The 18,017-nt window shown below is 39.0% G+C and overlaps 1 protein-coding gene across 1 annotated transcript in view; it reads right to left on the bottom strand.

Annotated features, from left to right (window-relative positions):
* RNF145 (ring finger protein 145) overlaps positions 1–18,017 on the bottom strand; it is a 97,768-nt gene that overhangs the window by 77,377 nt on the left and 2,374 nt on the right. The window contains exon 2 of the mRNA XM_045792015.2: positions 11,513–11,673. The gene's annotated coding sequence lies outside the window, so the exon portion shown is untranslated. The remainder of the gene's footprint in view (positions 1–11,512; positions 11,674–18,017) is intronic.

Genomic DNA, 18,017 nt, shown 5'->3' with positions numbered 1-18,017 from the left:
GTAAGTGGGGTAGCACTGATGGGACTTGGTATGTTGATTATAATTGGGGAAGGAATCAGAGGAAAGGAGTAGCATTGGGTGATTTCTAAATATTGGCCATGGGCAACTGAGTAGAAGTATATAGTAGAAGTATACCAGGAGAGGGAATTTGGTAGTTAAGCTTTAGACATACTGAGTCTGAGGCATTATAAAAAAGGCGAGTGGAGATGTCTAATCACTAGCTATATATGTGGGTCTGGCGTTTAGGAAAGACACAATTTGTGAATCATCACTACTTCAGTGGAAGTTGAAAGTCACGGGGATGGATGAAATCACCCACTAAGGTCACCCAGTAACATGAGATAAAAAGAGGACCAAAGACAGAATCCTAGGAACCCCAATACTTAAAGGATGTTTAGAGGGTGAGAAACTTACAAATATGACTGGAAAGAAAGGTTTCAAGGATGAGGACATAAACTAATATTTGAAGGATGAGTAAGACTTCAAGGGAAACAAGCTGAGGGGATGGTTTGAACAAAGGGCTAAAGAATGGGAATGTGCACAGCATAGCCTAGAAATAACCTGACATGACTGAGACAACAGTAAAAGGGAGTGGTGGAAATAAGAAGGAAGATACATTAGGGGAGGGGGGGGGGGAATGGGATAGGCCGGTGATGGGTAGTAAGGAGGGGACGTATTGCATGGTGCACTGGGTGTTATACGCAACTCATGAATCATCGAACTTTACATCAGAAACCAGGGATGTACTGTATGGTGACTAACATAATATAATAAAAAATCATTAATAAATAAATAAATAAATAAATAAGAAGGAAGATACATTAGGGCCACGTGTAAGGGGTGTCTTGTGCCTGTCATTGGCCTCAGAACCATTCCCTACCCTTTTCTGTTTACCTCTGTATCACAGGGTGCTGACCTTGGTAGCCCACATATCTCAGGCTACCTTGCCCACTGGCTTCTGGTTAGGTTTGGCCAACAGAGGCACAGATGGTTGACTAGAGGGCAGGACGAGGGGGAGAAAGCAGAGTATTTCTCCTTCTCCGTCTGCTTTGGGCAGCATCTCTTGCAGTGACTGTGTCTTCTCCATGGTCCAGCTCTTGCTTCAAACCCTACCATGGCTCCAGCTTTTTTGGGTAACTCTGGCTGCATAGTCAGGCTCCAGTGATGCTGGAGGCTCTTCCTCTAACTTCCAGATCCTTCTATATACCCTGGTTCCTAGATTCTAATGACACTCTTTCTTCCTTTTGTCTTCTTCCCTAGGGATGGCTGCAGCTCCCTGTAGTTGCTGATTTCTGAGATGCCCCACCTTCTCATATTCAGCTCTGCCAATGCTCTATAACTAGTTAAATTCCTTCTGTTGTTTCCAGGCCTTTTTTTTCCCTCTTATGAATAATGTTATAATGAACTTGTTCCTGTCTCCTGGTGCATCCATCTAGTAGTCTCTTTCCAGGGCATATACCTTGGAGTAGCATTGCCTACCTTCAGACTTGTTTTATACAAGAGAGAAACAAGCCCATGTGAAAATGGATTCCTACCTAATACCACAGCCAAAATTTAATTTCCATGGATCAAATATAAAAGGCAAACTTGAAAGCTTTAAAAGAAAATAGAGAATAACTTTATGACCCGTGCTAAGGAAAAATTTCTTATACAAGATACAAAGAGAGCAACCCATAATGGAAAAGGTAAAACATTAAACATACTCAGAATTAAGAACTTCTGTTCAACAAGACATGATAAAGAGAATGAAAAGGAAAAGCATAATTGGAAGAAGATAGTTCACAACACATATAATGCACAACGTATTAGTATGCATAATCTACAACTCCTATTAACCAGTAAGAAAAAGACAAACAACAAAAAAGAAAACAGGCAAAAAGATTCTTCACAGAAGCAGAAATCCAAATGCCCAGAAATGGGGGGGGGAAAAAAGCTTAATCCCATCGGTAATCAAGGAAGTGCAAATTAAAACCGTAATGAGAAACCATTCAACTCACTAGACTGGCACAAATCAGACACTACCATGGTTTTGACAAGAATGTAGAACAGGGTAAACTCATATTCTCTTCATAGAGATATAGTTCAGTACAACTATGGAAAGCAATTTGGCATCACCCAGTAGAGTCAAACGAGCACAGATCATAGGCCAAGCAATTCAATTCCTAAGTAAAAAATCAAAATATCTGTTCACATTTAAAGCAGAAGACACCTATAAGAAACTCCAATGTATAATAGCCCATGATAGTTCCCAATAGGCAAAAACTATGGCAAGATTCAAATTTCTATTGACAATAAAATGAATAATAAAACTGTGATCTATCTATGTCGTGGATTTCTTACACAGCTGTGAGAATTAATACAAGCACACACATAAAATGGCTGAACCCCAGAAGAGTAAAAGTAATCACAGAATGCCATATATGATTTAATTGATGTAGTTGAATAGACAAAACCAAATAATAGTTTAGAGGTGTGTGTGTGTGTGTGTGTGTGTGTGTGTATAAAGTGTGCTCTAAAGCAAAGAAGGGCATGCTTAACACCAAATTCAGGATGACAGCTATCTCTGGGTGGAGATGGGGCATGTGACTATGAATTATGATAGGTTTCTGAAGGAAAGGATTGTGTTTCTCTAGATTTCATAATCCGGGGCCTCATCTAGTCTGTGAGTTCACAAAAGCCTACATGAGGAATGGGCATTTGAGCTGATAGCTGAAGAATAAAAGTCAATTAGAACAATGCTTCTCACAGATCCCCACCGGTAGGTTGTTTAGGTTGTTTCCACTTTTTGGCTATAATGAATAATGCTATGAACGTTCACATACAAATTTTTGTTTCAAAATATGTTTTTAATTCTCTTGGGTATACGTCTAAGAGTGTAATTGCTGGATCATACGGTAACTCTATGTTTAGCATTTTCAGGAAGTGCCAAATTGTTTCCCTAGCTGCACCATTTTTCATTCTAACCAATAGTTTACAAGGGTCCATTTCCTCCACATCCTTGCCAACATTTATCCTTTTTTTTTTTTTTTAAAGATTTTATTTATTTATGTGACAGAGAGACAGCCAGTGAGAGAGGGAACACAGCAGGGGGAGTGGGAGAGGAAGAAGCAGGCTCACAGCGGAAGAGCCTGATGTGGGACTCGATCCCGGATCGCCAGGATCACGCCCTGAGCCGAAGGCAGACGCCTTAACGACTGCGCTACCCAGGCGCCCCTATCCTTTTTTTTTTTTTTTTTTTTTTAATAGCCATCATAATGAGCGTGAAGTCTCATTGTGGTTTTGATTTGCATTTCCCTAACAACTAATAATGTTGAGCATCTTTTTGTAAGTTTTGTAAATTTATTGGCCATCTATATATCTTCTTTGGAGAAATATTTAGCTCCTTTGCACATCTGTAATTGAGTTATTTGTCTTTATGTTGTTGAGTTGTAAGAGTTCCTTGTATATTCTGGATACTAGACTGTTATGAGATAAAGGATTTGCAAATATTTTCTCCTATTTTGTGGATTGTCTTTTTACTTTCTAGTAAAAATCTAGTGTCCTTGATTAAGGTTTTTACTTTTGGTGAAATGAAAATTATCAATATTTTCTTTTTTTTTCTTTTTTTTTTTTTAAGATTTTATTTATTTATTCGACAGAGATAGAGACAGCCAGAGAGAGAGGGAACACAAGCAGGGGGAGTGGGAGAGGAAGAAGCAGGCTCATAGCGGAGGAGCCTGATGTGGGGCTCGATCCCATAACGCTGGGATCACACCCTGAGCCGAAGGCAGACGCCTAACCGCTGTGCCACCCAGGCGCCCCGCAAATTATCAATATTTTCTTTTGTTGCTTGTGCTTTTGGTATCATATTTAAGAAAACATTGCCTAATCCAAGGTCATGAGGATTTACTTATGTTAGCCAAATGGAGTTTTGAAGAAACTGGATTTATGTGGCTAAAGTAGATGTGCTTTTAAAGACTGTTAAAGAAAAAAAAGCAACCAAATATACATTAAATTATCTGAAGAAGTAAAAATAATAAATGTACTTAGAGATCATATTAAATAGTCACAAAAACTCACAAGCTTCACTGCAGTCAGAAAAATCCAGTTGTGAGCCTGACAAGAGGCTCAATTCGCTAAGCACCTGCCTTGTGATCCCAGGGTCCTGCGATAGAGACCCGTGTCAGACTGCCTGCTCAGTGGGGAGCCTGCTTCTCCCTCTGCCTGCCTCTCTCTCTCTCTCTCTCTCTCTCTAACAAATAATAAAATCTTTAAAAAAAGGAAAATCCAGTTTTAAAGTGAGATTCCAGAGCTTCAGCAGAAACTTACTCATTTCTAAACTGCATCAATAAAGTAAAATGAGTATGGAGCACTCCACCTAAAGTGATTTACTTTGGAAAGGAAGAAAAGAATCTGTCCAAAGCAGATGAAAAGATCCTTTATGCATGTGAAGAGGTGAACACCTACAGAATACAAGCCCAATCCTTTCAGAAAATCAGAAAGAAACTTTGGGTCTTTGATTATCAATTATCATGAGGAAAAAAGGCTCATGATAATTTGGTGAGATATCTGTTGGCTGAAAAAAAGCTTTGATAAGAAAATAAAATCCATACTTCAGAGAAATAATGATTTAGGAAGAATCTAAATCTCAACTTTGCAGAAAGTATCTTTCTGTCCCTGAGGTTCCAAAAGAGGCATTTGGCAGAAGTTCAAAAAGGTGCTGGAATTCCCTGGTATGAGGAAGGAGGCCCCTTACATTGGGATGACTCAGAGATCCAGAATCTTGTGCCTATGTGGAGCACATCAGTCAGGCCAACTCCATCCTGACAGAGCATTTCCTCCACAACAGCAAGACAGAGCTTGTCCTGGTGTTCCTCATGCTGACAGATTCTCGAGACCTTCCTTGGACAACGCTAAGACACATAAATTTTCAGAAATACAGGCCAATAGAATGATACCACATATGATCTTGGCCATTTAATTATGCCAGATTCAATCTTCTCACCTGAATGGAAGGCAACCAACCCAGGTTCTGTTCTTCTAAGTCATCTGCCTATCAGAGGTCAGATATCACAGGTGGGTCCCAGGAAACAGTTCCTGACAAGAGACCTCCTGTCATGTTCTTTTTTCTGGAAAGCCAGTTTGGGCCTCCCCAAGAATCTTTTCCACAGAGGGATATTCATAGCCTAGCACATTCTCCACTGGCAACAAGAAACATCTGTAAACAAATGCTGGATTTTGGGTTTTTGTCCAGATAACATGAAAACAGAAGAGGCACATTCATACTTGACCTAGCCTTCTAATGAGCCTATTTCCCAAGATCAAAATCACAGGAAAAATCCATTTTTGCTTTCTCCTAAAGTAATTTTGATATTTTCTTTTAGTTGCACTGTTATTAAGTGATCATTCCATCCCTCAAGTGGAAGATGGAGAGAATTATCATTCTTAAGGTATTGCTTTATCACTGTAGATTATTTAAACATGAATCTTAAAAGGAAATTGCTTCCATTTTATTCTATTTGTAGGTACGGTTATTGCAGTATTTTTGATGTTGTTGCTAACAAGCCCACTAAAATAATCCAGGAACACAGCAAGAATTTTGCCTCACAAAATAATTTTGAGAATTTTCTCTTTTAGTTTCATTACTATTAGTAAAGTGATATACAAGTGCTCAAATGGAAACATGATAGAATCACAATTCTCAGGACAGTGTTTCACAAATATATATTACATAAATGGGAGTTTCATTAGTAAATTGCTTGAATTTTATTCAATTTCTACATAAAGTATAGTATTGTTGATGTTCCTATTAAACAAGTCTCTTCTACTGATTCAGAAAAAACACAATAATTTTGTCTCCTAAAGTATTTTTCAATTTTCTCTTTAGTCTTTGTGCTGTCATTATGTGATTACACAATTGCTCAAATGGAAGCTCAAAAGAACTGTAATTTTTAAGATAGTGTTTATAAATTTATTTAAAAGTGAATGTCATTTTCTCTGTAGATAGTCTGAAGATAGTATTTCAATTGTTTAACTTAAACTTCCCAATAACATGATCATAAAAGTATCATGTTCATGTCAATTGTTACAGAAGAAATCTGGAGGGGATGGTATCAGACATCAGATGTGCTAACTGTTGATTGTAAAAAAAAAAAAAAGTCAATACATGTAAAAAGCAATGCCAATGAGATGTCTGTGGATGTTAACTGGAGTCCTAAGGTTGCATTCCCCAGGAGAAACTGAGTTAAACTGAGGTCAGAGGTAGAGCACCAAGCAACAGATTCTAGTTTTGTTTTGTTTAATAATTTTTTATTATGTTATGTTAGTCACCATACAGTACATCCCAAGTTTTTGATGTAAAGTTCCATGATTCATTACTTGCATATAACACCCAGTGCACCATGCAATACGTGCCCCCCTTAATATCCATTACTGGCCTATCCCAATCCCCCACCCCCTCCCCTCTAAAGCCCTCAGTTTGTTTCCCAGAGTCCATAGTCTCTCATGGTTCATTCCCCCTTCACAACAGATTCTAGTTTTAAACAGACTGCTGCCAATGATTTTCTCAAACCACGAGCCAAATGCAGAACATAGTTTGCCCTTTTTCTGTTTCAGAACAAAAAAGTTTTAATCAGACATCCATAATGTTGTTGTGAGAATTAAATTAAATAACACATCTACGGTGCTTGCAGGAATATCATCATTAGATCTATCATTATTAGAAATATTATTATGGTAAAGTAATGAAGAGAAAAAAACAACAGGTCAGATTCACTATACGTAAAAGAGAATAGTAATCGTGACTCATGTCAAAATGGCAACTAATCTTTGATAAAGCAGGAAAAAACATCCAGTGGAAAAAAGACAATCTCTTCAATAAATGGTGCTGGGAAAATTGGACAGCTACATGCAAAAGAATGAAACTTGACCACTCTCTTACACCATACACAAAGATAAACTCCAAATGGATGAAAGGCCTCGATGTGAGACAGGAATCCATCAAAATCCTAGAGGAGAACATAGGCAGCGACCTCTACGACATCGGCCAAAGCAACCTTTTTCATGACACATCTCCAAAGGCAAGAGAAACAAAAGATAAAATGAACTTGTGGGACTTCATCAAGATAAAAAGCTTCTGCACAGCCATGGAAACAGTCAAAAAAACTAAGAGGCAGCCCACGGAATGCGAGAATATATTTGCAAATGATGCTACAGATAAAAGACTGGTATCCAAGATCTACAAAGAACTTCTCAAACTCAATACGCGAGAAAGAAACAAATCATAAAATGGGCAGAAGATATGAACAGACACTTTTCCAATGATGACATACAAATGGCTAACAGACACATGAAAAAGTGTTCAAAATCATTAGCCATCAGGGAAATTCAAATCAAAACCACACTAAGATACCACCTTACGCCAGTTAGAATGGTAAAAATTGACAAGGCAAGAAACAACAATTGCTGAAGAGGATGTGGAGAAAGGAGATCCCTCCTACATTGTTGGTGGGAATGCAGGTTGGTACAGCCACTCTGGAAAACAGTGTGGAGGTCCCTTAAAAAGTTAAAAATTGAGCTACCCTATGACCCAGCCATTGCACTACTGGGTATTTACCCCAAAGATACAGACGTAGTGAAGAGAAGGGCCATATGCACCCCAATGTTCATAGCAGCATTGTCCACAATAGCTAAATTGTGAAAGGAACCAAGATGCCCTTCAACAGATGACTGGATTAAGAAGTTGTGGTCCAGGGGCGCCTGTGTGGCACAGCGGTTAAGCGTCTGCCTTCGGCTCAGGGAGTGATCCCGGCGTTATGGGATCGAGCCCCACATCAGGCTCCTCCACTATGAGCCTGCTTCTTCCTCTGCCACTCCCCCTACTTGTGTTCCCTCTCTTGCTGGCTGTCTCTATCTCTGTCGAATAAATAAATAAAATCTTAAAAAAAAAAAAAAGAAGCTGTGGTCCATATATACAATGGAATATTACTCAGCTATCAGAAAGAACGAGTTCTCAACATTTGGTGCAACACGGACGGCACTGGAGGAGATAATGCTAAGTGAAATAAGTCAAGCAGAGAAAGACAATTATCATATGATTTCTCTCATCTATGGAACATAAGAACTAGGAAGATCGGTAGGGGAAAAAAGGGATAAAGAAAGGGGGGGTAATCAGAAGGGGGAATGAAGCATGAGAGACCATGGACTCTGAGAAACAAACTGAGGGCTTCAGAGAGGAGGGGGGTGGGGGAATGGGATAGACTGGTGATGGGTAGTAAGGAGGGCACGTATTGCATGGTGCACTGGGTGTTATACGCAACTAATGAATCATCGAAATTTACATCAGAAACCAGGGATGTACTGTATGGTGACTAACATAATATAATAAAAAACATTTACAAAAATTGCAGTTATTAAAATGTAATCAAATTCAGAGGGTGCAATTCCAAGAAAAAGTTAATGGAGAGACTCACATTAATTTAAAATATGAAACATTTCAATATTTGAGAACCATGAACTAATTTGGAATGGTTTAATACTTCTTATAAATGCTAGTAACAGTGATAGCATAAAATACATTTGCAGGTGGCAAAATTTAAAACTAATGTAAATCCAAAGAGCTGCGATATGGGTGGAGAGAACGAAAATGAATGATTTGCTTATTGATAAAATGTGACTATCATTAAATGAGAGAGTGGATAAATGAATACTGAATTAGCTAGAATGTTAAGAAGAGAAAAAGAGTAGGGGCGCCTGGGTGGTACAGTCGTTAAGCGTCTGCCTTCGGCTCCCGGAGTGATCCCAGAGTCCTGGGATCGAGCCCCACGTCATGCTACTCCGCTGGGAGCCTGCTTCTTCCTCTCCCACTCCCCTGCCTGTGTGCCCTCTCTCGGTGGCTGGCTGTCTCTCTGTCAAATGAATAAATACAATCTAAAAAAAAAAAAAAGAGAGAGAAGAGAAAAAAAGTAATACTGAGAGTGGTCAGGAAGAGAACTAACACCATTAACTGTCAGTGTAGAGGACACTTGGGGAGTGGCTCTTTGGCCTACAGAGAGGCCTCTTCCCTAAGAACCCTCTCTGGTAGACAGGGGCAGGCTCAGGCAGAGCCTGATATACTTTGCAGAGTTGATCAGTCCAGAGATAACGTGACATAAATTAGGACACTAAGATCTTATCTGAGGATTTGGGGATTTGGAGCTGAGTGACAGAGAGACTGGGAATCAGAGTCATATTAGTAGCGGTACTCTAGAGACAAATAAGTTCTGTAGATTTATTGTTATGGACCTTAAACTTGCCTTGGCTCCTGGTTCAACAACATTCAACTAATTCCCTATGCCAGGTACTGTGCCCTCCTGACACCTCCCTTCCCTCCCCAGCCCCATCTTTTTGGCTCAAGCTAGCTGATTAAGTTTCTATTATTTAAAATCAGAAAAAAATATTTCAAAACATATCACTTGAAGTAATATTTATACAGCATCAAAAAATGTACCACTTTTACATTATCAGTGAAATTCTAAATAGTAAATGTAGATTCTCTGTGAAATTTATTTCACTGTGAATAATGAAGCTCTGGAAATTCCAGGAAAGATATATGCAGACAAGAGAGGTAATAATAGTTCTCAATAAAAAGAAAGAATATGGTTTTTTGGTTTTATGACCAATGCACTACATGATCTTTTTATTTCTCATTTTGTAAGCAGAAGACTGATGTAAACTATGTCACAATCTAGTACGGGTCTATACCCTGTTGTTTGGGAACTATTAAATTAAACCCTAGAGATTCTGAAATACAGAATTAAAAAAAATTTTTTTGGTTATTCAATAAGCTCATTTTTATAAACAGGGAATGAGGTCAGGGGAAACTGATTACCTCAAGGACAGGAGGATAATTTTAGGCAAGGCTGCTTTTAGAACCCTGTCTAATGCTCTTTGGACATAAACACATTGTTAAAGAAATGTTTCCTGACAATTAGAAGTATAATGAATAAAGTAATGGTAGCCTATTCATTACAGATAGCTTATTGGTGATGAAAGCTTGCTTTGTCATGCTGTAAATGTTTAGATTGTAACAGTCTAGACATTTCATTAATATTTCTTGAAGAAGGGGAGATATTAATTTATCCACTTAGGAGTCACCATGGATATAAAAGACAAATAAATGGAACTGCCCTCATAATGTGAAATGCTGCAACATAATAACAATTTGATGTTCTTGTTTAAGTTTTCAAATTGAATGTTGATTAGTTAGCAATATATTATACTAAAATTTTCGTTTCAGAAATAGCTCATTAGTCTAGAATTGGTGGATAGGGATGTTTGTAATTATTTCACCCACGACTGAAAAGATATTATCTCCTATGCACGAACTTTGGATATAAACAAGAAGCTTTGCCATTAACATTGGGTATGGGAGACTGCCTGCAGGGCCAGCTATAGAGGCCTGTTTAAGTTCTATACTTCAACTACAGGGAAATTTCTCCTCTTGATGTTTTCCCTATAAGATGATGGCAAAGTTAAATGAATCTGGATCTTCTTTTTTTTTTTTTTTTAAGATTTTATTTATTTATTTGACGGAGAGAGAGAGACAGCGAGAAAGGGAACACAAGCAGGGGGAGTGGGAGAGGAAGAAGCAGGCTCCCAGCAGAGGAGCCTGATATGGGGCTCGATCCCAGGACTCTGGGATCACGCCCTGAGCTGAAGGCAGATGCTCAACGACTGAGCCACCCAGGCACCCCCAAATCTGGATCTTCTGCCACCCTGTAACCTTTATTGACTTTAAAAGTCTCATTTCCATTTACTAAATAAAGAGAAATAAAGTCAACTTTCTATAATGAATACATATTATTTTCATAATTGGGAGAAATAAACTTAACTGTTAGAATAAGTAGAACCAGGGGCGCCTGGGTGGCACAATGGTTAAGCGTCTGCCTTCGGCTCAGGGCGTGATCCCAGCATTGTGGGATCGAGCCCCACATCAGGCTCCTCAGCTATGAGCCTGCTTCTTCCTCTCCCACTCCTCCTGCTTGTGTTCCCTCTCTCGCTGGCTCTCTCTATCTGTGTTAAATAAATAAACAAAATCTTAAAAAAAAAAAAAAAGAATAAGTAGAACCAAATCATGATTTTTTTCCCCTACAGCTGGTAATTTTTGGACTCTATATTAAATTAAGCCTACAATTTCAGGCTTAAAATTAAGTTCTAGGGATCTACTGTACAACTTTATGCCTTTAGTTAACAATACTATATGGTACACTTAAAAATTTTTTTAAGAGAAGAGCTATCAAGTTAAGTGTTCTTAATTCAATACAAAAATTAAATCAATGTCATATACATGTTTTGTTTTCAATGAAAACCATGAAAAATTTTTAACTCTCTTTTTTTCCTAGTAATACAAAGACTTCCAGGTTGGGACAAGACAGAGTCATTGCACATCTCCCCATTCCTTCTGCTAAGTACAACTTAAAAACCCTGGATGGTATTACGAAACAAATACATAAAGACTCTGGAAGTTACAGAAAAAGGCAGATTGGCTAGTTACCTCAAAAGACATGGCAGTGAGCTCCCTGGGTTTTCCTTTTGCTTCATATTCCTCAGACTGGGTGCTGGAGATGCAGGCAACCTAGAAATGCCAGCAGACTCGGACAAAAACTGCCCCCAAAAGCCTGCTCTCTCTAGACAAAGGACCAGGAAAGGCACAGCCTAGCAAGGAAAAAAAAAAATTCAGTTTATAACCACTCATGCAGAAAAAAGTTAACATGGGAGGCCTGAGCCATAGAAAGTCTTGCTTGAAGATTGACCTTTGGCTACCACCTAGAAGCTTCACTGATAAAACAGTTCCCTACATTAATATTAAACTTTCCCTAAATGATATGGATGTGCCTAGACTGTTCATGCAAGTGATAATGGTTTACGCTGTACACCTGCTTTCCTTCTGGGGGTCTGGAATTGGTGCTAGGCAGTGGGTACCTATAAGACCAGCGCAAAAAACCTTGGGCACTGAGTCTCTAATAAACTTCCCTGGAATACAATACTTAATACCTGTTGTCACAATTCACTGATGAAAAAATTAAGTACATCCCGGGCAGTTCTGTTGGGAGAGAACTCTTAGAATCTTGGGCCTGGTTTTCACTAGACATCACTCTACAGAACTTTTCTCTTTGTTGACTTTGCTTTGTAACCTTTTGCTGAAAATATTGTCAGTGAATACAACTGTACATTGAGTTCAGTGAGTACTCTTAGTGAATCACTGAACATGAAAGTGTTCGTGGAGACCCCCAACATAGTGCCATACTCTAACCAAGTATCACAGAAAAAGTGGTGGTCCCACCCCCACCTCTGTCAGGAATAGCCCAATGGGAAACCTAGACTTTCACCCATGCCAGAATATAATGAGTTACCCCAACCCCTCTGCCAGGATGGTGTCAGAGAAAGCTGAGTGGGAAGCCAGAACTTTTACCATCTACCAGTGGTAATGAGGTCCTCCCCCACACCACCCATAATGTCAGTGGAGGCCATGTAGGGAGTAGTGATGACGCATCCTTCTACCTCCCAACTGGGGGGGTATCAGTGGAAGCCTGGTGGAACTCCCACTCCTACGCAACAGTGATGAGGTGCCCTTTCCTGCCCACGTGGGGTAACAAAGAAGCCTAATGGGGATATGAGCTTATACCCCAACCAGGAAGTTATAAGGTGGAATCTCTCTAACCCCACTCTGCAGTATCAGAGAAGGCCTATTTAAACAGAAGATTAACAGAAGATTTAAATAAGATCCAGAGTATCATAATATTATACCCAAAATGTTCAGGCTACAAAAGAAAGGTACTTGTCATACTAACAACCAGGAATATCTCAATTTGAATGAGAAAGACATCAACAGATGTCAACACTGAGATAAGACAGATGTTGGAATTTTCTGAAAAGGATTTTAAAACAGCCAGCACTGGGGCGCCTGGGTGGCTCAGTCCTTAAGCGTCTGCCTTCGGCTCAGGGTGTGATCCTGGAGTCCTGGGATCGAGCCCCACATCAGGCTCCTCCACTGGGAGCCTGCTTCTTCCTCTTCCACTGCCCCTGCCTGTGTTCCCTCTCTCGCTAGCTGTCTTTCTCTCTGTCAAATAAATAAATAAAATCTTTAAAAAAATAAAAATAAAAATAAATAAAACAGCCAGCATAAAAATGTTTCAATAAACAATTATGAACATGTTTGAAACAAACAGAAAAGTTTCAGCAAAGAAATGGAAGATACAAAGATTAACAAATGGAAATTTTAGAACTGAAAAACTACAATATCCTAAAATAAAATTTAAAAAAAATTAGTGGATGGGCTCAAAAGAAGAATGGAGGATTATAGAAGAATCAGTGACCAGAACACAGATAACAGAAATGATCCAATCGGAATAAAGAAAATAGATTTAAAAAAATTAACAGTTCTGGGGACCTGTGGGCTACACTAAAAGATCTGACATTTGTTCCAGTAGAGTCCTAGAAGGAGAGGAGAGAGAGGGTGGACGTGAAAAAGTATTTAAAGAAATAATTTCTGAAAAACTTTCCAAATTTGGCAGAAGACATAAACCAACAGATTAAGGAGCTAAGTGAACCTCAGACAATAAACCTAAATACATCTCCACCAGCACACATCATAGTCAAACGTCTGAAGACCAGAGACAACAACAACAACAAAATCCTGAAGCAGCAAGAAACAAACAACAGCTTACAAAGAGTAGGAAAGAACAATTCAGATGAGATTTCTCTTCTGAAACTATGGAGGCCGAAAGGAAGTAGTACATTTTTCAAGTGCCAAAAGAACTACCAATCCAGATTCTGTATCCAGTGAAATTACCCTTCAGTAATAAAGGGGAAGCCAAGACATTCTCAAATGAAGGAAGTCTCAAAGCATTTGTCACCAGCAGACTTATCCTAATAGAATGGCTAAAAGAAGTTCTCTGAACAACAAGGGAATGACAGAAGGAACTTGGGTCATTAGGAAGAAAGAACAATGGAAGGAGTGAAAATACAGGTAAAAACGATAGACTTTCCTTCTCTAATTTTCTAAATTATAATTGATGATTGAAGCCAACATTATAATATTGTTTGATATGGTTTTCAATGTATGTAGAAGAAATGTTTAAGACAATTATAAACTGTGGAGAGCAAAGAAACAAATGAAGCTAAGTTTTTGGGTTTTTTTTTTTAGGATTTTATATATTTATTTGAGAAAGAAAATAACAAGCAAGACAGCATAGCAGCAGGAGAGACAGAGGGAGAGGGAAAAGCAGGCTCCCCGCTGAACAGGGAGCCTGATGCAGGGCTCATCCCAGGACCCTGAGATCATGACCTGAGCCAAAGGCAGACGCTTAATGAACTGAGCCACCCAGGCACCCCAGAGTTGGGTTTTATACTTCACTCAAACTAGTAAAATGCCATCACCAGTAGACTGTGATAAGTTAGGTATATATAATGGAATACCTAGAGCAACCACTGAAAAATACATACGAAGAGATAATACTTAAAAACACTACAAAGTGGAATTGTAAAATCATGTTCAAATAACCAACAGAAAGACATGAAAAAGAAAACAGAAAAACCAAAAACAGAAGGAACAAAGAGAAAACAATATTGGCAGACTGAAGCCTTAACATATCAATAATTATATTACATGCAAATGGTCTATGTTGTTTGTAAAAGCCAAAAACTGAAGAAAAGAATTCCGAACAGGCGAATAATTAGACAAATTGTGGTAAATCCATACCAGGAAATGCTACTCAGCCATAAAAGGGTATGGACTGTTGCTACAAACAATAGTTTGAATAGATAGCAAGTGTCTTATGCTGAGTGAAAAAAAAAAGTCTCAGAAGGCATATATGTAGGATTCCATTTATATAATACTCTGGAAATGACAAAGCATAAAGATGGAAAACATTAATGACTAAGGGTTAGGAATGGTAAGAGGAATGGGAGTGGAGGTGGGTATAAATGGGTAGCAAAGGGCACCTTTGTAGTGATGGAAGAGTTCTGTATCTTGACTGTAGTGGTTATATGAATCCATATGTGATAACATGTGGCATAGAATTATATGCAAACACATTGTACCATGTCAAAGTTTTGACACTGTACTAAGGCTATGAAAGACATAATCATTAGAAAAAGACTCGGTGAAGGGTGCACACGATCTCTCTTTTTACAACCTCCTAGAAGTCTACAATATTTTTTTAAAAGTATATATAAACTGTATATACAAATGTATATACATCTAAAGCATAGAAGAGACTTGCAGGGATAGACATAAACATTATGTGGTAAGGATATATCTGTATTATTTGAATTTTTTAAAAAAATGCCTTCATGAATTTCTTATATTAAAAAGAAAAAAAAATGCAAAATTACTGTAAAAAATCCAAATACCGAAAAACATAAGATGAAAAACACTGGCTCTATGATGCCATCAAGAGATAATTTCAAGGGGCACCTGGGTGGCTCAGTCGTTAAGCGTCTGCCTTTGGCTCAGGGCGTGATCCCGGCGTTCTGGGATCGAGCCCCACATCAGGCTCCTCCGCTGGGAGCCTGCTTCTTCCTCTCTCACTTCCCCTGCTTGTGTTCCCTCTCTCGCTGGCTTTCTCTCTCTCTCTCTGTCAAATAAGTAAATAAAATCTTTTAAAAAAATAGAGATAATTTCAATTCACTCACTTAACAAATACTGAGTGTATCCTAAGGTGCCATGAACTGTTAACATTTTGGTGTATATTTCAGAACTTTCCTGTGCATCCAGAGCCATATACAAATTATAATCATTCATGGATATGCATTATTATATGCATAATATATAACAAGCTCTCATTACTTGATGTTCTATTCATTAATATTCATCCATTCAGCAAATATTTGATTACCTGCCTTAGCCAAGATCATGCTAGACTCTGAGAATATAATGGTGAATTAATCAGACATGGTCTGGTTCCTCACAAAGCTTACAGAACAGTGAGAGACTGTCACTAAAAAAATCTTCTGAAATAAATACACAATTACAGATTGTGTCAAGTTTAGACAAATGTAAACAATGTTTTGAAATGCCCAACTGTGAAAGGAAAGGTATCTTGAAGGCAAGATACCATGGAATGCTTATCATTCATGGAAATGAACCAGTAGAGAGAAAGATTAAAAATACAGGTGCCAGAAAGGATACTAGATTTAAAGAAGGCTGACAAGGAAGGAGCCAGAGCACAAGTATAAGGGTCGGCTTCAGGTAGAAGGAACTTGCCACATAAAAACAGAAGCAAAATAAGCAAAGACAGGTGCAGATGTAACTTAGTTCATAGATTCAGAGGTCTGAAGTTCAGGCAATTCCTCTTTGAGATCTTCTATTTTCTTTTTTCTTTTTTGACTGTGTGGGGAGAGGCAAAGGGAAAGGGGAAGAGAGAACCTCAAGCAGACTCCCTGCTGAGCACGGAGTTCGACATGGGGCTCAACCCCATGACCCTGAGATCATGACCTGAACCGAAATCAAGAGTCAGACACTTCACTGATTGAGCCACCCAGGCGCTCAGAGACCTTCTACTTTCTTATCAAAAATATAATACAGGGGCGCCTGGGTGGCACAGCGGTTAAGCGTCTGCCTTCGGCTCAGGGCGTGATCCCGGTGTTATGGGATCGAGCCCCACATCAGGCTCCTCCACTATGAGCCTGCTTCTTCCTCTCCCACTCCCCCTGCTTGTGTTCCCTCTCTCGCTGGCTGTCTCTATCTCTGTCAAATAAATAAATAAAATCAAAAAAATATATATAAGACAAAGTCATCTGCCAAGAACAAGCATGTAAACTGGAAGATTTGAAGTTTAAAGAGAGTTGTGGTTTTAAGTTGTCATTTGGGAAAGCAAGCTAAATAGATAAAGATAGTAAACTTGCCCGGCTGAATTAAGAGCCTGCAGAGTGTGCCCTATGGGGCAGATTCTAATCAGTTTTCAGCACACTGACTGCAGTCAGGGAAAAGGCAAAGGAAGTATTGGGAGAGTATTGGGAAGTATTGGGAGAGTATTGGGAAGTGTTGGGAGAAACAAAGTGCTATAGTAACTAATAGAAAGAAAGAAAGAAAGAAAGAAAGAAAGAAAGAAAGAAAGAAAGAAAGAAAAGAAAAGAAAAGAAAGAAAGAAAGAAAGAAAGAAAGAAAGAAAGAAAGAAAGAAAGAAAGAAAGACAGGGAGAGAGAGGGAGGGAGGGAGGGGAAGGGGAAGAGGAAGGGAAGGGGAAGAGGAAGGGAAGGGGGAAGAAAAGATAGTTTTTCAACTGGGAGGAGAGAGAAAATGTCCTGAGAGAAAAGGGGAAGGAAGAAAACAGGTCAGGGGAACGTGGGGATAAAAGCAAGGTGGTGGTGGATCTCTGGCTGGGGTGCAGGAAAGTCCTTTAGCCTTCTAATCCAAACATGATCACAGCTATGGCAGCAGTTTATCATCTGATTCTTTGAAATTGGTTCCGTATTTCTTTTAGACCTAACATTTTCTCTTAGACCTAACAACCTATCAAAACCCTAGGGAAGAATTCCCAGGCATCTTTAGTTGCTGCAAAGAATTATGAGTGAGGCACAAGTATATTATTCTCCACACATTAGAAGGGAAGATCTAGTGAGCAACAGGAGGCAGAAATTTATTCTCTTCCTAATGACACTTGTGAGTTGTTCTGAGCACTTTTTTAAAGTCCAGTTTGTATTTACTCCTAGTTACCAGGAGTCCAGCTCCTTTATTCTTTTTTTTTTTAATTCAGTTAGCCAACATATAGTACATCACTAGTTTCAGATGTAGAGTTCAATGATTCATCAGTTGCGTATAACACCCAGTGCTCATCACATCACGTGCCCTCCTTAATGCCCATCACCCAATTACCCCATCCCCCTACCCACCTCCCCTCCAGCAACCCTCGGTTTGTTTCCTATAGTTAAGAGTCTCTTGTGGTTTGTCTCCCTCTCTGACGACTTCCCATTCAGTTTTCCCTCCTTTTCCCTATGATCCTCTGTGCTGTTTCTTATATTCCACATATGGGTGAAACCATATAATTGCCTTTCTC

The sequence above is a fragment of the Ursus americanus genome, chromosome 15, assembly GCF_024610735.1.
Source record: "Ursus americanus isolate L20-20 chromosome 15, mUrsAme1.1.p, whole genome shotgun sequence".
Taxonomy (NCBI): Eukaryota; Metazoa; Chordata; class Mammalia; order Carnivora; family Ursidae; genus Ursus; species Ursus americanus.
This window is presented reverse-complemented; position numbering and strand designations above follow the sequence as displayed.